The sequence below is a fragment of the Zosterops lateralis genome (assembly GCF_965231275.1).
Source record: "Zosterops lateralis genome assembly, chromosome: 1".
In the NCBI taxonomy this organism is placed as follows: domain Eukaryota; kingdom Metazoa; phylum Chordata; class Aves; order Passeriformes; family Zosteropidae; genus Zosterops; species Zosterops lateralis.
The window spans coordinates 93,157,021-93,179,714 of NC_139762.1; the positions used below are offsets into that span (position 1 = coordinate 93,157,021).

General features: G+C 38.9%; 1 protein-coding gene across 15 annotated transcripts in view; it reads left to right on the plus strand.

Annotated features, from left to right (window-relative positions):
* Positions 1-15,057: 15,057 nt before the first annotated feature.
* The window catches only part of MBP (myelin basic protein), a 109,879-nt gene continuing 102,242 nt past the window's right edge, over positions 15,058-22,694 (plus strand). For 2 of the 15 annotated variants that reach the window (XM_083885025.1, XM_083885027.1), the window contains exons 1-2: positions 16,323-16,551; positions 16,894-17,064. The gene's annotated coding sequence lies outside the window, so the exon portion shown is untranslated. Of the gene's footprint in view, positions 15,236-15,528; positions 15,607-15,726; positions 15,919-16,320; positions 16,552-16,581; positions 16,727-16,890; positions 17,065-17,110; positions 17,273-19,237; positions 19,261-22,694 lie in introns of those variants that run through there. The other 13 variants (XM_083885028.1, XM_083885026.1, XM_083885029.1 and 10 more) reach the window with 13 other exon arrangements.

Consider the following 22,694-nt stretch of genomic DNA (forward strand, 5'->3'; position numbering starts at 1 on the left):
GCTCATTTCTGTACAGAACATTACAGATTTCAAGATCAGGAGACTGATATCACTAGACTGAAGGGAACTAGTGAGGATGAAGTAGTTTAATAAAACAAATAAAACAGATGAACGTGGGTTGTTTCATGGTTTTAGTTTTTCCCCAGATAACATTTATGTGGGACTTTGATTTGTGAAATTTGGTGAGATTAACTTCAGATTTCAGATTTGTGACTAATTTTTTTGAAAACTTGATAGACTGTTAGGTCCGATATTTCTTTTCAGGAAGACCCACATTTTCTGCAGCCACTGTCAGAAGTAAACTGCTTATTTAGGCAAGCAATTTCATCTGTCTTTGCATCCATTTATTCTTTATTTTGGTTAGTTTGTCTTCTGCACGATGGCCCTCATTGTGTTTTTCAATTCTGCTGCTATAATTGGCAAATACAATCTTGGCAGCATCTTACAAGAAATACTGTAATAATACCTAAAAAATTAATAAAAATGTATTAGTTTGCCTTTATAAATGATTGCAGAACACAGAACTGTTAAACTAAAAGCCTTTTCTTTGTGTTACTGAGCATCACAGATCTACACTAAAGCCTACAATTTCAGGGAGGTACAGAAATAAAGGCAGAGTAAGAGGATGGAAGAGCAGCTCCAGATTATGGACTCTCATATCACAGATAAATATGAGCTAAATACATTGATTTTCCCATTTTGATTTTGAATGAAACATCTTCTCTCTTCCTTTTACATAATCTCCTGCTTTTGATATTCATGTCATTCTGCTGTTCAAAAAGGAGAAAACCCCTGGGGGCTTTAAGGGGAATGCATTGCAAAGCTCTTGGAAAAAGCTTGCTGCATCGGAAGCTCATATTGTAGTTTTACTGGTTCGTTAAATATGTATGCCTCATCTCCTATATAGTTTTCACTCTAAAGTTGCAGAGCAGCTTGTAGAGCATGTGGCTTTGTTCTATTTCCTAAAAGATTCTTTCAGCCTTTAATGCAGTAGAAACCAATAATGACATTGACATTTTCCCTGCAAGCCTCACATTTAACCATGACTTTCTCCTGATGCCTGTGGTGCAAACTCTCCATGTGACTGGTGTTACTGAAATGTTGTCTCTTCTGTTACCCTCTGAGTATAGGAATATGTACTAATGAGGCAGGAATTTATTGAGGTAACCTAGTGCATGGATTTTTTTTTACCAATGTCATGCAGTTCCAGTTGAATTAAATCCCATTCAACCTCAGTTACAGTAGAATGCAAATACAAGCATTCATTCACAACATCCCAAAGCAGCACAGTTACAAATCATTATCAAAAAAAGAGATATACATGCAGAAGTGAAAGAAAACCTAACTAGTGTACCTTAGGCAAGGTTAGGAAAAAAAAATCACCCTTATTAATGCAAATACTCTGTCTGTTTTTCATTTGTGGTTTGGGTCTTTCCCCCCTGTCTCATCTTGCACCTGCTCAGTAACCTTCACCTAAAATCTTGCCCATCACTAAGTTGTTTTTAGCTTCCTATGGGGAAGCACCTTCACAGTGCCTCTTCAGCTATGCTTAGATCTCTGTTTGTCCCTTTCTTATCCTTTGTTGGAATACTAGCTCTTTTTCCCTTCAGTCCTTCAAGGACATCCACAGGAACCTATTCTTTTGCTCCAAAACTCATGTTAATCCATGGTTTTACAGGAAATAATCAGCCCATTCTTCTCAAGGAAAACCAGGATTGTTTCCCCTCATTCAATATGTGTATATTGCTTGCAGTAACCCTTTGGCCAAGGGCCAATATATAACTAGCTAGTAGAGAAAACTGTCCTTTGGTTAGTAAAAGTTTTTTTATTCTCCTCTTTACTGACTGTTTCCCATGTTTCAGCGTGGGATGTAGCTTTCACTGCACTTTTATTCTATACCAATCTGTACATTGAAACCATACCTGAGATAATTACACTTAGGTGCTTGTCTGCCTCTCATTATTGGCTGAGTACTGCCTGGGCTGACAATGAATTTTGGTGACTGATCTTCAGCCTCCTACTCCAAAGCATTCAACTTGACATGTTGATAGTCCTAGGACAATTAAGCTGTAAGTGTAATTTTTAAATTTTTTTTAATAATTGAAAAGGCATTTTTCTATTTGGTCAGCAACACCTCAAAATTGAAGCTTTTGTTTAAACTAGAGCTAGTCACTGTGTGATCACTGAGTATATATGCTTATGGACCTTGATTCAAAACACCACTGATATCCAGCTTAAAACACATGACTGAATCCCATTCAAGTTGCTGTAAGCATGTACTTTTATGAGTGAAGATGGGCAGAAATCTTGTAGATCTACATTTCCAGACCTTGTGCCTTTTTTCCATCCTCTGACAATTAAAATCCCTATGGCTGCTTCAGTCCTGAAAGGGTTAGAGAGTTTCAGAAGATTCTGTCTTGTAGATAATATTTGCTTGTCTGGGAATATAAATCCTCTACCTGAAGCATAATTCCTAGAAGAATTAAACTCCTGACTGTGGCGCTGAATTAAAATTTTGATTTTATCCTGTCACTGCTAAGCAATTCACTGTATATGCACGATCCTTTCTGGTAATGAAGAGAGAGGTGTGATCAATGGCTGGGTTTATTAATCGAACTCATAACTCAGGGTTATGACACAAGGCTTAAAGAGCCCTCTTCACTTTTTTAGGACCCTGAAAGGTCTCCATCTAATAAATATGCTACCTCAAAAGCAAGTAGTTTCACTTCAGGCTTCTTGGCTCCTTGGGATACTTTTCCCAAACTCTTGATGGGAAGCTTCAACCAATAATTTCTTTGTCTTCCATGGTAGAGAAATATGGAAAAATTAATGTGTTGGGGGGGTTTAGCTTGATTGAATGCATTTAGAAAGCATTGGAAGTATTTAGACAATTCTATGGCTGTCTTTTCATCTTATTCTGCACAGAAATCAAATTTAGCAATTTCATTAATCTGGGGGGGGGGGGAAACAGTTTTATAATAGATAAAACTGATCTTCTGCATCAATATGGCTAATGGGTTCATCAGCTGCTAATAGTTATGCATTAACTTTGTATCAGGTGTCATGATTATTATATTTTCCTTTCCTAAATAATTTGCATTTATTTCACTGTTACAGCTTTTTTCTCTTTAATTAATAGTAGAAAAAATGGAGGAAATTAGCTGGAGCTTTTTCTCAATGAGACTAATTTTTCAAGAGCAAAAAGCAACTTACATATTTTGTCAACCAAAAAAAAAAAAAAGGCCAGAATAAATAGATCACCTCTAAGTCCTTTCCAACCCAATCACCATCTTATGATAAATCAAAACTTGTTTGCCCCCAGAGAAGTGTAACATCCACTATTTCTACCTCTTTTCACAGTAGTTCAATCTGAAGCCTTTTATGACCACTGAAAAGTTAATTATCAGTGTAAGCAGAAGCTAGACACTGAATTGGGTCACAACAGCTGGGCACTTAACTCCTGGCCTTAAAATGGATTGGCTGTGACAGTTTCTTTGGAAAAAAGACAGGTGGCAGCACATCTATATTAGATATTTTTTTAATCATGCCTATAGACAATGACACTTTCACAGACCTTCTAGCACAGCATCTCCCTTGAGCAGTACATCCACTCGTGTTAAAGGCTACTGATAAAACAGGTCACTGTATAAAAAGCAAATTCACTCACTCTGATGCTTCATAGTAAAAAACTTTGAAACTGATGTCACTGTTTTTTGAAAGTAGTTCTTCTGAAAAAAAAAAAAAGTACTTCACGCCACATTAAGAATTTGCAAGGTCTAACCCTAAAATGAGATTTTTTTTCCCCCAATACAGCTATGTAATAATGGTGCACTGTTGTCACCATTCTCAATACTACTGGATAAAGCAGAATTATTTATTTACTTTGTGATGTAATATTCAAGACATGGATACAGAGACAGAGAAATTGACAACACAAAAATAATTTTCTTCTAAATACATTTCTTTGCACGGAAAATAACAGAGAATGTGAAATTGATAAGTAACAACCTATTACTGAGGAAAAAGACTTGATTTATATGCAGTGCTGAGTGACAGACTTGTGGAGTATCCATAAATACCAGTTTATGCTTGAGATATTTTATTTTAACCTAAATATTCCACTTAAACTGTGGCCTTATGACAGAAGTTATAATTAAAATACTCTCTTCTCTACTTAATAAAATGAATTCTGGGGGCTGGTGATGTTATCTTCTATCACCCTGAATTAAATCTCTGACAGCAAGCTAGATTCCACATATCACAGGAAATTCAATTCCTCTCCCTGAAGAGCTTAGAGTCTGATTAAGCTGACATTGAAGTCGATGTAGATCTGCCCATTAAGTTAAGGGAAAGGGACTGATTGCATCGGCCCAGATTTGGAGTTAAGGATAGCAGACACATTCTGCTCTGAATAGGCAGCTCCAGTGATTGTAAGTGCAAGATGACATTCAGCAAGCTGTTCTTTGCAAGTGGAACACCCATTGAAAGCACTTTTTCTCCCCACTCAAAAGATGCTTTCCACTGAAAAAAATTGGATGATTTTAAGTGCCACTCCCAGCACTCAGCACAAGCAGAGCAAAACACAAGATTTCGTGAGGCAGGAGAGACTGTGCTCAGCTTGTTGGCCTTCAGGATCAACAAGAGGCCTGATGCTGAAAGGTATCCTTTAATTTTTTGCTGTTTGGTTTCAACAAAGAAATCCTAATTTTAGAAAGGTAATACTTCTTATGCGTATTGAGAGCTTTTGAAGACGTGCATATGATTTGAAAACAGCGATTTAAGTAATTTCTTTCCCATTTGATGAGAAAACCAGGACCTAATTAATAGTCATGAACTAAACATGTTTGGTCATTGAAAAGACACATATTTTTCCCCATCTGTCTTCAAATTAGATTGTATTGGGGCTCTTAGTTTGTGCCAAACCAGCAGGAGGTAGGAATTTTCATTTAAAAATAGGTAGTGCAGATTCTTCAAAGATTGTCATGAACTGCAACTACACAGCACGAGAATCTGGTGTGGCCAAATGGAAGAAAAAACCACCAACCTCATACACAAAAAGAGTGTTTTAGCTGTAGTTATGTTTATTAATGTCATGGTGGACCTGAGGCCTTTTCATGCTAAACGCTGCTTCCAACATGGAAGCAAAAGATGGTGACTGTTATCAGGACCTTGAATAATGGACAAGGCAGCAGATGGACACGGGCAGATGGGAAGCAGTATAACAAGGCAAGCGCTATCGGTCAGCTTGCCTGGCACTTGTTTCTGTCCACTGAAAGCTTAACTGCAGTCATGCTGCAGGTGGCTGTTTTCATTTGGGGAGGGGGTGGGAACATTTTGCTTGGTTTTTTGTTTTTTTTTTTTTTTTTTTGTTTTGTTTTTTTTTTTAACGTACGCATCATTACAATTGAAGGTATTAAAGCAAGTGGAGGCAGGATAAAGACAGAGCTCTGCAGACGCTTACAGGGAAAATTGAGGGCGCAGATAATCTGACAGTGTCATTTCTGCCTTCCTCTGTAAAGATTTGTGCCAGTTTTAGAGGGTTATATATACTCAGGAACAAAATAACTGTCTCCAGACCTTTTCATTTCATTTGATCAGAGTCTTCATTTTGATGAAGTTCAGCTCTCAGAGAATTTTATGGGGTGAGATTTTGGTAACGGGGGTGAACTTTACATTACCTGTAAAACCAAATGTTGTTATGTAAAGAGGTATTCAATCTAAGATCCTTGCAGTATTAAATATATACCTGATTTAACAACGATTGATGGGCTATTACTGTCATGAAAAATCACATTTTTCCTTAGTAGTCTTTCTAGAGTAGAACTCTTTAATATTCTTCCCTCTGTCACGTCCTTTTTGAATATATTGTTTTCTCGTGCTGTGAGATGCTGACACTTGATGGAAAAATTATGCACCAGCTACATTATTAATAAAAAAACCCACAACAGTCTTCTGCTATTTTGGACATGCACACACACCAGCACAGCCTCCAGCACAGGCCAATTTACAGAAATACTTCCACAAAACTTATCTTTGAACAAAATTAATGTGAATTCCCAAGTATTGAGAATAAAATATATTTTTCTTATCATCTTAAAATTGCTCTTTAAAAATTATTTTAGGAGTGTATTGTTAAATTTATTGATTTGAATGTTGTTTAAAATGTATCTAGAAAAACAATCTTTGTTTTATTAGCTTCTAAGGACTTTTTGAATTTTTTTCAGGCTTTCAATGGGCTTGATGGAAAATTGTGGAAGAGAAAGCTAGGGCCTACAATTACTTTTGTAACAAACACCAAGTTTAATGAAAGAGATGCAAGAGTTTATGACATGTGAAGGAAAGCTTATACAAGGTGGAAAACAACATATATACAGTTGGCATAGTAAGTATGCCTAAAACAGAGTTATTTTCAGAGAGACTTCCTTGTGCTAAAGCTGAACCACAGACAAGCCCTGTCTACCAAAAACTCCTCATGCTGGCATTTTTACTGGGACAGTTTCAGCCACTGGCAGCTGTTTAGCTCTGATAATTTTTGCCAATAATTTACACCTATTGCTATATAATTACAATTTATAACCATAAATGTTTGCCTTCAGAGGTTTACTAATTTATAAAGACTTTTCCAAACAGTTACACAGGAGTCAATGTCATGGGCTGAAACTTTATGATTTGACTATTTTTATGAAATTATTAAAATATACTAAAACTTATGAATATACTCACTTTAATTCCAAACTCACTTACTCATTGAATTTGGGTGTTTCCCAATGAAGGTGCTGACAGCAAGTTTAAAAATCATTCACAAAAACATCTGTTGGGCTTTCTTTTGCTTTGTTTCTTCTTGGAAATTCAACTTCATGAAGACAATTACCTAGATTTTTTTTTCTGTTTTCCATTTTAAGTATTTTTTCCCTTGAAATGTCATGTTTCCAGTTTACATAATTTCTCTTTTTGATGCATAAGATTCCAATCCTTCCACAGCTGTGTAAGCTGTACAACGATGGAGTATAATTCACACATTCTTTAGTTTAGAAAAAGGGCATTCTTCTAAAGCATTGAATGTAAGATGTTTCAACTCACTAACCAAAAATCATACAAAGTCAGTTATTTATGCAATATAATAGAAGATAATTTTTTCCCTTTAACCTTTTTGTTACCTCTCTGCTTAGTGACATCATTAACATGCACAAGCAAACAATCTTGTTTCAGCTGGAGCAGAAACAGCATAGCTGTACACAATATTTTGATTACCAGTCTTACTGGTACTAATACTAATTAATTAAAAAATTGGTTCCACTGAAAAAAAAATTACAGAAAGAAGATACTGAATCTGACAAACAGCTCTTTCAGCTACCATCACTGAGTCCCTACACTGGACTTGAAATTGAACACAAAAAATTTCTTCACAACATTTAATCTTATGGAAAACTTTGCCAGCTATTTGGGTCACTTGTTGTTGCCTCCACGAACTTGCCACAGCTGCAGGTAACATCAGTTGTGGTCTGGCATGGTGGTGACATTCCTTAACCCAGTGAGTGCCATCATGCCCATTGCTTACTCCTCACCAGCATATTTTGGACTGCCAAGAAGATGTGTGACTTTGGTGGTATGCATCAGCATGCATCAGCAGGGCAGATGACAGATTTTGAGAACTACAGAGACATCAAGAAGCAACTCCAGGAGAGAGCACTGACTCTACCTCACACTGCTGCAGAGAGAACCTGTCCAAGGCCATAGGAGCTGAAGCTCCTCCTGGTTCTTTGCCCCATGCTTTTATTTAGTGTTGACCACCTCTAAACATTTTTACTACATATGAAACCATCTTCTTTCTGTGCTTATCTAACCTGGTTATAACAATCTTTTATACACTGGAAGATTTACAGGTTCAACCCTTGTCTAATAAAGTTAATGTTATACCTGTAAGCCCCAGCTACTTCCTAAAGTACTCCTGCCTACTCTTATTAGTATTGATGCTTTTTTTTTTTTTTTTTTTTTTCCTTTCATAAAAGCACGACCTAGGAAAGATTTAAAGTTTCATTTCTTCAAGATTTTAATTTTCATCTTGGCCTATCAAATTACTTGCATCCTTTCTCAGCTGGGTCCTTCCACCCATTTTCTAGCTCATACCAAAGAGGAAGGAATTTGGACAACTGTAGGGTGTGTCCCTGTTGAAATGCATCAAATTTTCCTTTCCTGTACTTCCTCTTACTGCCACCTTCTTTCATACTGCCTAGCTTTTTTTCAAATTTCCTATTTATTAATCTTTTTTTCTCTGTTAATGAAACAAAGGCTTTATACTAGTAACTAGAACTTATCAGAAATAGAAAAACCAGGAATGTGGTAGACTACTGGTATCTCTGAGCTGCCTATCCTTCTATCTTCAAGAGAAATCTTTAAGATTTTAAACAACTAAACACAAAGAAGCGGCATAATTTTCATCATGACAGAGATCAGAGAACTTTTAAATTCTATACAGTAGTGTATTTTGGGAAATAGATACATATACCCATTTCATAGTGTAAAAAAATAGTTTTTTTACAATACAGTTATATCAAACACAGTATGAAATACCTAATAATTATCAACAAAACAGACCATAGATTCACCTGGACTTATTTATAAGTGTTTACACCACTCATAAGAACACTCAGCTTTGAGCAGTTAAAATTTTGTCAAATTTCAATGATTCAGGAAAACAGTTTATTTGGGCTATGCCCCTCCCTAAACCCTCAAAAACACTGCTTAATCTATTTCATATACTAGGACTATACAGAAAGTTGCTTTCTTCATGTAAAAACAAGCAAGCAAACTTAGATTTTGCAATGTATGTCTAAAAATCCACACAGCTTATTAATATTTAGAGCTTAGATCTACCATGCAGGTTAAAATTAATATTAGGTAGCACTGCCCTATCATACCTTATGCTTGTTTAGGCCAGGAAATAGAAAGTTTGACATAGTCAATTCCAGAGTTGTCTGAGGTGAAGTTTTCAGTATTGACTGTGGAAGCCTAAGATAACAATTACCCTGCTCAAGCCCATTTGAAACTTCCAGGATAGTCATGTATTGTTGGAATGTTTGGGGGCTATGGATTTTCAGAGTTGAGAAGTGCTGCGCTGTGACTGTAAAGAAAGGAATTGAAAACAATGCTATTCAATCTACCATTGTTCAGGAACACAAGATCAGAACTTTATTGACAGTGATTACTGAATTGTATCTGTTTGATAGATTTAGATTTCTCCATCATTTTAATTTTTACATTTTTTTTACAGCCAGTTGAAATAACAATCTTTTATTATGGTTAACCTTATAAGGTGCATAAATCTGAAGCATTTTCCTGATTTAAGTTTGTTTCATTTTTCTATACACCATGTCTGAACCTGGGGTAAGCTCTAGTATTAAGCAATGCAGTGCAGCTCATAGAGTGAAGGAGTGAACTGCCACTGAAAGCCTCTCTCTTTCTAATTGACTGGTTGCTTACCCCACAGCATAAGTCAATCCATACCTGCCAGTCAGAAGAGACCACCAAGAATAGGTATTCTCCAGCACAAGTTGGGGTACTACTGTGCTAATCCTTAAAAATGCTACTGGCATCCATGTTTTCTAGACCTCTTCCATTGTAGTGACACAACACCCTGCAAGGATATCCTTGGTATCCTGGGAAAGTTATCCTCCTTTCTAAAAACAAACTTCACAGGTGCAAATAACATCCTTTTATTGTTCATCTTTGGTTGGCTAACTTGCCCACTTTGCAAGCGTAGAATTACGGGGAGGGAATGTTATACATTGACAACTCAAGCTAAAGTCAGTAGCAGAACAAAGTTACGTGCAGTCCATTAACAAGCATAGTTGATAAAATTCTTTCTTATGTATACTGCACTAGCTATTTAATCTGCTAAAGTAAGAGAAAAGATAAGAGATTGGTTAGCACAGCGGTGTGTATGAAAGAGAAAAGTATTTCCCAGCAGGGAAAACAGAAAGACTTGCAAGCAACTACATGCCCTATAATTGTACACTTTGCATAGATTTGTACTGAAAACTGCTTGTTCTCAGATCCCTCTAGATTATGCAATAGCAAACCCAAAAAATGGCATGATTTCCTATCCTATGAAGCTAAGCCCCAGCTGCAAAATGTGATTATTTTTTGTAGTAGGGGCTTGTTTTTTGTAGTGTGAAGGGGAAGGCCCCAGTTTCAGTTATCAAAAATGTTTTCTGCTCTTTCTCTGCTGGTACCGCCGCAGCTGTGCTGAGGCATTCTGGAGTAAGTTTTATGTGTGAGGCTGGTTGACTTCCTCTTGTTGGAAAGGCATTGAATAGCAATAAAGCAGAGCTTTGTGGATGTCTGCCCACACAGTGACTACAGCGTCTCTCTTTTGCAGCAGGAGAAACTATAATGATGGCTGTCATGTTTGAGTTTTAAGGAGTATGTTTTACTTAACGTAAAACTGATCTGAACACACATTAGATTCTCTTGTGGAGACATAGCTGTAATCAAACATGATTTGCTCTCATGTTGCACTCAATTCAAGAGCTAGGTGGTCACAAGTTGCATGTAATACAAATCTTATCCTTTTACAGATTTTCACTTCAAGGATTATGCTATAGTAGACAATATCATATTGTTATTAAGTTTTATCACATATTTTAATACCCCTCTTATTTCCCTTACAAAAATTAACTTGGAAGATGAAATGTCAGAAGATTTTTTAAAGAATAACAAAAAAGTTATCTCGTTGTGGTGTCAGGCAATCATTCTTATTAGTAAGTACAGTAAATCTGTCTTTATGTTCTAAGCCTAGTTTCTTTTCCAATTATCCCTTTTGGAAACTTTCACTTGGGGACTTGTAAATCTTCATTTTTAAAGCTGAATAAAGCCATTACTCCTCTTTTTTTCTTCCATGACAAAAAGTAAAAGGATTTTGAGCTGGACAGCCCTGCCAGTTACATTTGTTTCCAAGTTCAGTGTGACAGGAAGTTAGATATTTCACATCTCTGGAATAAAGATGATTTCTCCAAATGGCTGGAGAACTGGCATTAGAAACAAACCAGGACTTCAACACACTGCAGATAACGGATCAAGAAAGCGGATGGAGACACAGACAGGCAGAACTTCCTCTGGCACTGAGCTGAGTGAGGACTGTTATTTTAAAAGTATTTCTATACTGAAATAGAGGAAGTATTGTGCTGGTTGTCCCAAAGAGAAGACCCAGTTCTGAAGCACGCGTAATATAAGAGCCAAGGTGTAATAAGTAAAAAAGGGAAGGTGGGAAGAACAGAGGTTCATAGTAAGTAGTCTTGTACATATTAATTTCTGTCTCTCTTGAAGTTAACTTTCCATCTGCCCACAGGAACCTTTAAAACACTCTGTCACGGCTTAAAAAAACATGAATAGAAATGGATGGAATTTATATATATCTGTGTGTGTGCGTGCATCTGTAAGTAAGTGCTGAGAATACAGACACTTTAATTTGTGTAAAGGAAGAGGTATTTATAGAGATTTGTTTTCCATTCATTCATTTGTAAATTAACTGTACATAGCAGGCATGTTTTCTCTGCTGATTAAGTGAAAAGCAGAAACATGGTAATGTTTTTAACAGCACTTGAACACATCAAATATTTTTGATGAACTTTTTCCATTAGCTGGAATGTTCATGTCAGAAGAAAAAGAAGAGTAAATCTCCTTTTATCATAGGACTTCCTTGACCTATATTGCAGCAGTACATGAAAGGTGTTTGAAATAACTTGTGAGATGATCAGTTTCACAGGAAACTGGGTTGTCAGAGGCAATGATTAGACAGAGACAAAAAAAACCCCCAAAAAATAGAAAAAGGAGAAAATTAGTTTGAAAGCCTGCTACAGTCATCTTCATGGTCCTGTGCTACTACAACCACTTCTCAATGTTTTCCTGCAAACAGCAAATTGGTGGTATCATAAAAGTAATGCTCACCTCTTGAAAAATGCTTTAGAAACTGAAGACAAATATTTAGGTCAACAATTTGGAACAAAATTTCTTGTTTGATCACTGATAGGCTATTTTTGCTCTAAAATGCAATCACTCAGATCTTTAAATGCCAGTATTTCTGTAAACAATTGCTTTTCTTTCTCATTCAGGGAAGGATATATCATATTTGCAAGGACTGTCAATATCTATCACATTGTCATTCATCCATGGCTGATTCATCCAGTTGGTAATCATAATTTACCAGTAGAGAGATTTTCTTTACAATGCATATTTACAATGAGGTCAAACGCCTTAATACCCATGGCTAGTATGAAACCGTGAGTTCTGATAAGATTTCTGAAGAGGGTCTGTCCCCTTGTGGCTGCAGAACCCTACCCCAATTCTCAAGGTTCATTGAGAAATTAAAACTGCAATTTTTTTAAGACTGAAAGGCTTCAGAAATGGTACCTTTTAACTGCCCCTTTCACAGGTATTTGCTGGAGAAAGATACATGTTGAGCCATTTTTCTAAATATTTCACAGAGATCTTCTAAAGTTTAGCCACCCTGACCAAATAAAAAAGGCCTAAGAATTCTAGTCTAACTTTGAAATATATTGACTGCTAACACATAGCTGCCAGTCTGTGACAGTTCTCAGCATCTGCAGGTAATGGTGTTCTGTTTGACTATATAAACAGTCTGTTTATATTTTTTTGTTCAAAAAAATACTTGCTGAGACAATGCTCTTGAATCAGTCTTCTTGGGAAAGAAATGTCAAGAACTTGTTTGATTGTTCTCATAAAAATAGGTTAAGCATTATGTTGTTATTTTTAAGGACTCACAAATAATAAAAGGTTTTGTGAAAATACAGCAACCTCCTAAGTCTTTATAATCACAACTTGATTCTAAGATTTAAATGAAACTATTATAATCTGGAATTCACTGATGTTCCGTTCATGAAAAATTTCAAATGAGTTCCTAATTAGGTCTAGGTTATGTTTCCTCTGCATGTAGTGCTTGATATTGTTAATCTTGCATCGGCAATCTCCACTGGCTCAGTGATGGTTCCTCATTACAACATTTGCCATTTTCAATTCTTGAAAGCAAATAGCTGTTCTTTCATCTTAATTCAATAGCGTTCCATGAATTTTAATTAAATCCTTTTCTGTGTTCATATGATGTTGGTCTGGTTACCCATTATGAGGCTATCACACACAAACTATAGTTTTCCTAATAAACCTAATCCATTGGCCAACAAGGTCAATTGCTTCTCACTAAGAATAATAAATGGCAATTCTCACATAAAAATACATGTGAAATACTGGGCAAATTCTGCTCTTCTTCCATTGCCTTTCTCTGATTTGCATAAAGGAACATTTTATACCTGATTCAAGCAATTTTTTTCATGGGCATTTAATTATTTTTTTTTTAATTAATTTCCCTGTGTCATTTGTTTTCATACTGTCTTTTATTCAGGTAGATTTCTTTACAGTGGCCCAAAGACCAGGGGTGAAATAGTGTGTGGGGTATTTAAAAAGGAGATGACATTTTTCTTTTCTCCCTGCAAAAGGAAGGAAACAAAAGACAAAACGATACCAGCTTTGTAGATGGGGGCACATTGCTGCTGAACATAAACACTTGTTTTCATCATTAAGTGTTTCCAGGAGCTGGTATTCATTAGTAGCATAGTTACAAGGGACAAATCAGAATGTCTACATTTCTAGCAAGCAGTGCTATTTACTGATTCTAGTGTTTTTTTACAGAAGTTTAATTTGCCTATGTAATTGAGCATACTGACATCTGCTTATGTACAAAAATCCTGGAACAACAGGGGAAACTACAAACTGAACAGCAGGGAGATGTTCAACACACAAAGAGAGAGATGCTCCAGCTATGCCAGGTAACACAGCTGTACAAGGGCAGTAATTTCTTCAAACTTTTTTCCCATATACTGTACGACAATACACACTCTGCAGTTTTGAATCTCTTCATACCTTCATAGACATTTAGGCCTCAACAGAGTAAGTGTGCATAACTTATGTAGAAACACACACACACACACACAAATGTATATTTTTTGTATGCACATCTGTATGCAAAGATGTTCACATGTGTAAATACATGACCCACTGCCCAAAGGGTAATTATTGGAGCTCAAATCTACAAACAATATGAAAGAATGCAAGATTTGGGTTCTAATCTCATCACCATAATTTATTCATCTGCCTTCTGAGGGTGTGATCAGATGAGATTTTTGGATCTAAATTTCCCATGAGAATTTTATGCAAGAAAAGACAGAGAGGACCACCCAAAATCTGAAATTGAGTGTTGTCTCTTAAAGTTGTTAAATATTGGTTTCTTTTTTCATGCTTTTTACCAAAGCTACCATTTAAAAGTACACAAAGATAAAGTATCAAACTCATTTAGTATCTTCCTCAAATTTCCAAGAAAAGAAGCGATACCTTTTTGCCAGTGAAGAAGTGTGACGAAAGAGATGAGTCAAAGCAGTATTTTATGTATCCTTAATATAAAATTCCCAGACTTTGAATTGCTCATAATGGTGACACTCCACCTCTTCATTTCCTCTGCAAACCTTCCTTCCTTCTGTGGCCTTTTCTAACTCACACTCCAGCATTTTATCTGCACAGTATTCTTCACACATTCAATAGAGACTAATGTTGTAAACTTCTCACTTTGCATTGTAAGGAATAAGGAAGCTAGGATGTACATTTCTTACAATGGAAATACTTATGTAAATGCTGTTTATTCAGGAGAACACAGAGTTTCTAATGTGAGCCCAAATACTTTTCTAAGATCTCCTCCATCTTTAGAGATGAATAGCAAGACAAAAAAAGGTTTATATAATGAGAAATTGGTGTATAGCTAGCTTAGTAAGTGTCTATTTATAGAGGTTTAACCACAGTGCAGGTGCAACAGATACAGTAATCATCAATGAACTTTTAAAATAAAAAAAAAATACAATTTTACTTTGTACTTTTGCATTTTTGAACTGAATGGAAACACTGCCTAAAACATTCAACCCAGTGAACTGCCCTGAAATGCTGGATGAAACTCAAAGGGCAGTTTCTCATCCCTCTGAACTCCAAACAAGCCGGGGTCGTGCCCTGGAAGTTCATTCCATGAAGGCGGCTGAACTTTGCCAGTGCCCAGCGCTGAGGTGACACCGGCCTGGCCTCCAGGATTCCCATCGGACAGGTGGGATTCCCTTTGGAACAGAGGGATGTACCGTGGGCCTGGGACCAGGCAGAGCGCGGGGATACCCGGTCTCTATTGCGGGTGTGTGATTTTGGAGTCTAAAACTGCAGGTGCCTTTTCCCTGCCGCTCCGGCCACCGCTGGGAACCAGGTGTACCAGGATCCCGGTTACGGGAGGAGTTCCCGCCCCGGGCAGGGCAGGAGGGCAGGTTCCCACCTCTCGCCTGGCTGAGCCGGGGCCAAACGCAGCCCCAGTGGCCCAGAGCCACCCGTGCCCCTTCCTCGGCTGGAGCCCCGCGGGGGTAACGGGCTCCCGTCCCTCCTTCGCCCCGGGTCCCTTCCCTGCCCTTCCCTGCCTTTCCCTGCCCTTCCCTGCCCGCCTCCGCCGCCGGGAGCTCCCTCCCGCCCGCCGCTCCTTCCTGCTGCCGAGGGGCGGGCGCGCCTCCCGCGCAGGTACGGGGCACACCGCCGGGCTGCCAGGGCGGGCTGGGGCAGGAGGGAGCGGGGGAAGAGGCGCAGGGCGCTCACAGCGGGCGGGGGCCGCTCCCGGCTGGCTGCCGGAGGAGGCGCGGCTGTGCGGCGGCGGGAGGGAGCCGGGCGCGCTCCTGAGCGCGGAGCGGAGCGGGGATTCTCCCTTCCTGCTCCATCTCCGCCTCTCCGCTCACCTGGGCGCCGCTCCCGCTGGGGCCGGGTGTGTGTGTGTGTGCTGCCCCCCCGCCCGCTGTATGCGGCCCCCGCAGCGCCGCAGCCCAGAGGATACGCCGGGTGCGTTGGGATTTACTAATTTCTTTATTATTATTATTATTATTATTGGAGTTTTGTGGGGGTTTTGTTTTGTTTTGTTTTGTTTTCCCTGCAGGCGGCTTCGCGGAGGGGAGGGGAGGGGAGGGGGGCTCCGGGGCCGTGCCCGCCCCGCTCTCTCCGCTCCGCCGTGTTTGTTGTTGTTGTTGCGCTCCGGGAAAGGCGGCGGAGCGAGCGGCTCCCCCGGGCCGGGGCGGCGGAGGGCGGGCAGCCTTCGGCTCTTTTCTCTTCTCCGGGCCGTGTCAGCCCGTCCCGTCCTCCCCGCCGGGGCAGCCGCGGGGCTCGGGGCAGACGTGCGGTACACCGGGGCAGGGACAGCGGTGGGTGGCCCCGGGCTCTCCCCGGACAGGGATCCCGCCTGGGGACAGGTGCCTGCGGGCCCGGGGCTCTGCGGGGCTCCCCCGCCGTCGGGGCGGCCGTGCCGCACTTACATAACCGGGCGGTCCGTGCCCTGCCTTCCGCTTTCGCATCTCGGCCCTGCCCGGAGCCTTACACCGAAACGGGCAACTTCTGCTTTTTTTTTTTTTGTTGGGTTGATTTCCCCCCCACTTCCCGGTGCCGAGGCGCGGGACGGGCGCTGGCGGAGCTGAGGAGCAGGTGCTGATCCCACCGCGCCTGGGCGCTCACCGCCTCTCGCAGGGATTTTCAAGTTTCCTTGGGAAGGTGTGCGCGGGGCTGGGACGCTCCTGTCAAGGAGCCGGGACCGGCACCTTCTCCGCCTTCCCTGGAGTTGCCGTGGTTGTGGTGCCTGCGGGGGCCGGGCGCTGCTGGGGTGGGTCTGGGGTGTTGGAGGTAACTGTATCTCCATGTGTGATGAGCTGTGCCGAGAGCAAAGGCTGCGCTTTTACTGCCTTCCTACGCTTGTGGGGAGTTCTTAAGAATCGCTGCATGCTTTGCCTTGGGAAGAATGTAAACATGTAGTTTTGAAATTTTAAGTAGGTCCGTCCTGATAGAATTTCCTGTGTGCGCCGCCTTTGCCCTGCAGTATGTCAGATGCTGTGTTGGAAGTGAAGTTGATTGAAATAATATGAAGACACTGGGAAAATAATGAATTCTTGTGGAGAAACGGAAGTTTTCCCCTTCTCCAGTGGAAGCAGAATTGAGTCTCAGGTGATCAGCAGTGTGTCTATTGCACTGTTTTATTTCTCTTATATCCACTAATCATTTTTAAAGAGCTGAGACTAAACGAGATTTTGTTGGTGTGGAGTACTTCCAGTTCACAGATACAAACAAGCTAACCTGTAGATGGTGAGTGATTGTGTATAAAGGCGTGAAATACCTGGCTGGAAGGAGGATGAAGTGCTCCCTGTCAGTCAAGGTAAATAATACCAGAGTAAGATAACAGTTTTGGCTTATGTTAACAGTTAAGTTATGTTAAGATTTGATTACTCTTGGCAGTCAAGTAGGAAACAGCTCTCTAAAATCTTTAAATGGTCTTAGAGGAGTTAGTAATAACTGGTATGGGTCCATCAAAGCTCTTGAGCATCATGGATTGTGGGTTTCATCGGCTCTGTCTGTCACGGGTTCCACTGTGAGTTGTTCTAAAGAGCACCAGTGACAACATGACAAATGCCATACCAGGCTATACCCAAGTTTCTACTGGTGAGAGCCTAGGAAAGGAACAGCTTGCATTGATGCTTCCCTAGAATACTCTTTCCAGGCAGTTGTGGCTCAAGAATTCCCACGGGTAGGTGTGTTGCTGTTGTTCCTGACCAACACAAAGTTTGTTGTTCTTGCTTTGATCCTATACAGTAATTTTTTCAGTCTCTGAGGAAATAGGTAACCAGATGAAGCATTCTATAGACATTATTAATCAGCGATAAGATGATCAGAGGGCAGGTTCTTGTTTGCAAAGGCCCATGCACAGGAGTTATATTGAGGGATATTAATTTTCCAAGTGGTGTTCATGCATTAGGCTCTGAGATAATACATTTAAAATAAAGCTTGGTATTTATAATCAAAAAGGCAAAGAGTGGTATGGTATCTTAATGAAATGGATTTGAATTAATTTTCACTCAGTTGGGAGAAAGCCATGAATACAATGTATAGTCAGCTTCACTGGATTTGTAAGTAGAGAGTTAAGAAAAGAAATTTAGTTTATTCCATTCTGTACAGCTGAAGAATGTTCACAGACTTTCAAAGCCCCTGTTCTACTGTAATAGTTAATATAAATAAGGTAGTGAATGTTACAGTCACTGTTGTGGTGATGAAGTTTAGCTCACTGCAGCTTAATTATAGCTCACCTTCTTAATGATAGAAATTGGAGCATGTTACTTAAAAACAGTTTCATATTTGTAATAGCTTAATTTTGTCCATTTATGAAAAATTTCATGGCAGAATTGTTCTTACATTGGGATTTGTTTCTCATGATGGCAGCTCCCATATGACACCTATTGCCTTACATCCTCATTAAAGACAAGCTTGTCAGAATTCAGGAAATCATCAGCTCAGGGTATCCTGCACGTGCAGAGCTGGATTATATCTGTTTTCAAGTCTCGAGAACAACAAAGATGACATTGCTCACCCCACAAATTGATAGCATAACTGGAACATGCATCCAGTTTTTTCAGTTCCAAAAGTTGGAGAAGATGAGTGTTAGTTGTGTGTTATATTACAAATGAAGGTACATGGGGTGCTAATGGTGGGATGAGGCAACAGAGCAAACCAAGTGAGTGTCCCTACTGTTGCGTATCCAAAAATTTCTTGCTTGTTCTTCCTGTGATGCTTTATTCAGTACTTGATATAAATTACCCACATGGTTGAAATAGCCACTTTGGTTATTTATTCCATCAAATGGAACATATAATTTAGGTTCTAATTGCTCTGCTTCATGATTTTTGTGATGGAAGAAACACAATATAAACTGTTGAGAAAAGGCCGAATAAGCTGAAATATGCATCTCATACTTACTTGAAGCATAAGTACCAGAAGTTGTTTGGTGTTCAAATGCTCCTGTTTTCTGTTAGCTTCTTACCTGTCAGAAGGGAGAGCTGTGAAAATAAATTGGTGCTCATATATTAGAACATGGGCCATTTGGCTCTAACTTTTGTGGACGAAATCTAATTTTTTTTTTGGCTAAAACACTAAAAGCATGACTAGTGTTTCATGAGGAGAAGTCTGGATGGTTTGCAGTCTAAGACTCTGATCTTGCATACAGGTTTAAAGTATAAACTCTGCCATGGATTAAAGGACAGCAGACTCTTGTGGATCATTGGTAAAGTGCTCTGTCTTGTGCTATTTAGTTACCTGAATATTTTTTCTTTCAGGCAAGACATCAGGTTGGAACTGTTATCTGTGTTTTCTAAGGTGAGGCTCTTAAGCAGTGATGAAGACCAGCCGGTCAGGAACTGCTGTTTTAAATACAGATAGATGTTAATCTTCTATAAAACAGGAGTTTTTCTGGATTCTTTAAAATACTCTGTTGAATGTGTTCAGAATGGTTAGAGGCTTCCAAGAAAAAATCAGCGGGACATTGTAATTTCTGAAGAAGCCTAAATTTATATGTATTAAAAGAAAAGTTAGCAGCCAATGGAATAAGAGTCAGGAAAAGGATATATGCTTTAGAGCTTGACTGCTCAAATCACTTGTACAACTAGAATTTCAGACAGATAACTCTAGGCTCCAGTACTTTATTTGCATATTTCTTGTGTTAATATCCATTTTCCAAGGCATCCAGCCTTCTGCACTGAGTACTTGATTTGGACCTAATTAAATAATCAATATAAAATAAACAAGTTGGTCTCTGAGAGACCAATCCAGTTGCCCAAGGCAGTGGCTGGCTGCAGTGGAGATGACATTAGAGCTGTGTTACTGTAGCCTTCAGTCGCAGTTCTGGCTCTGGCTGTGCTGGTCATTCTGCAGGCAGGTTGTTCTCAGCCCCAGGAGACAACCTGTGAGTGCTGTGTTTGAGCTAGAGGAGCACAGTATGCTGGTGCTGACTAAGCTCTAAGTTAAGATGTCACAATCTTAACTAGAAATGTAGAAATGCAGTTCTCTAAGGTTTCTGCCAATGTGAGAATTTAGAAAAAATATTCTTTGTTATGCTAAGAAATAGTCTTTGTTATGTTATGTGGTTGGAAAGAGTTGCACAAAACTTTGGTGATGGTTTTCCCCTAGGGAGACAGTGATAGTGCCTAATCTTATCTATACAGTGGCATTAAATAAAGGCTGTGTTGCAATCAGTTTTAGATTTTCTTTACTTAATAATTTCATTCAGATGACTATGAATTTTCTGTGTTCGTTTCTCTGGTTGTTTTCTTGTACTAGTTGCATATGAAGAAATGTCTTCTTCAGTCTAATCACCACATACCAATTGTACTCCTGTTTGAATCCTTGTGTCACATGAACTTCTGGATATAGTATTAAATAATTTTTGATGTTATGCTTATGATTAACAATCTTATTAACTTCTTTAAAGATGAAATTGTACTCATGTTTTATTGCTTTGCCAGTTGTTTTCAGAGTTTGACCTTTAGGTTTCTTAAAACACTTTTTCTTAGATGTTCAGGAAATGTATCAGTCCCTCTCATCAATTTTCTGTGCCTCACCTTCTTACTTGAGACATTTCCAGAAACTCACCCTTCTGTAAAAGGTTGATCAGCCTGAGCTTGACTTTTTCATGTAGAGCTTACTACTGTTTTCTTTAAAGGATTCAGAATCTATTATGAACATCTATTAGTAGCTAAAGAATTTCTAAATAGCAGACACTTAAACAGTTCCTGACAACAGTATTCAAATTTTAATGTTTTTGGGCTTTCGTATTTTGGAAGAAGCTTTATGCTTCTCAAAATGCTCTGTTAAAAATAGAGAACTCTAGCTAATACAGAGTGAGATCATTCCTATGAGGCTTCTTGCATCAGTTGCTGTAACTGTGAAATCCCAGTTCTGTTGCTTGGAATAGCTGTAAATGTTGGACATAACCCAGGAAAGCCCACACAAAAGGCACGTGAGAGAAAAAACAAGAAATAACATGGAAATTTTCAGACAGGGTTTATTTTTTTTGCTTCTGTCCTCAAGTGATTTTGAAGTAACTCAGTGAGGAAGTTAGTTTTCGAAATATTTGCTTAAATATTGCTTTTTATTTTACTTTCCCTCTTCAGAACTTTTGGAAGTCCTTTCAAAGAGGAGAAACAAGGAAATGAATGAATCTGAAAAGACTGATCAAGTCAGAGGTGTTTGGTTTTTTTTCTAATATATGACTGAAGGTAAAATAGTGGGTTTATATTATTTTTTCTTAAAATTTGAGCAGTTTTTAAACAACATATCAGCTGTACTAGGTTTGTTTTGGATGTTGGAAGGAAAGATGTTTTTTAAATCTGAATTTTTTTGTATTCTGTTCCAACACATGTAAAATTTCTTAGTGTGTATTTGAAATTCTTAGTATTTATTTTTTTAAACCTGGGAAAGTTTAAACATTTGGAAGTGTTTAAATTCAGGTCTTTCCAGGCTAGTGAAGTTAAGAGCTGAGGGGATCTAACTATTATGAGTGGAAAATGAGAGGGAAAGGAAAATGAAATACAAACCAAGTTATATTTCTAAAATTAATTCAGGCATGTAGTGTATTTTTTTACATGCTTACCTGGTGCATTATCTTTGGCTTCTGCTAAAGAGTTGATATCCCTGGATTGCAAGTGAAAATCTGTTTGTTCTTAGCTTCTTACTTGGAAGTCACAAAATGCAGGTAAAATGATGCAGTTGGACAGTTCATAGTTATCCTTGGAATTCAGATACATGTAAAAGAGGCTTGTCAGTGTGAGAGATCAGTACTACCAGACACATATAAAACCATTCTGGCTGCACTTTTGAACCACTTTTTCTGATTGGTCTTGCGAATACATGAAAGACCATGAAAAATAATGGTTATGTGTAATGGATATAGTTAGAACAAGGACTCCTGTAGTGCAGTAAAAGCCTGTCATCTCAATGGCATATATTTTTTTTCTCCGAAGATTGGAAAAGTCCTGAAATACAGCTGTTGTGTTGTTGTCAGTGACAGTTTTTTGGGGTTTTGTTTCTTTTCAGTTATAAATTGGGTTGTGATAGTTTCCAGATTAGAAAGCAGTTGTATTCTGGTTATTCAAGGGTCTTCTGGGGGACAGTGTACAGCTGCTTCATCTGTTCTGGGCACGATCTTGCTGAAGTGTGGTGTGGTGGTCAAAGACCAGTCATGAGGTTTGTTCATCTTTGGATTTAAGGTGTTCAAACTGCCATAGTGAAATCATAGTTTCCAGTAGAGCAATAGCCTTGGAGTGCAAAGGACAGTTGTTCTGTAATTTTTGTCTGTCATTCACTTCCCTAGATTTCCTTGATAGAGTTCAGATGGATAAACTAAGGTGAGGTAGGGTAGCTTCATGTTGCTAGTACCGGTTGATTGGATTAAGTTGTAGAGGTGCTCTTTGCTGTCTCCTCAGATCTTTTTCCTCACCAACCCGACAGTATCACTTTGTATTACTTTCACCTTGTCCACAGAGCTGGCCAAATCTCTCATTCCTCAGGCTGAGTTAGTGCTTTGAAGAGAACTGCTTTTTTAATGCAGCAGTTCTGCAGATCCCATTGACAGCTGTAACTGTCCTCTACCCTTCAAATCTGTAGCTACACCTGTGTCGCATCAACATATCCCCTAGCTTGTTGCCATTTTCTCCTGACTAATATATGTAATTATATATATATATATATATATATATGTATTTAGAACTTGTATTGGCTTCCTACAGTACCCACTCCCAGGAAGTATTCCTGCA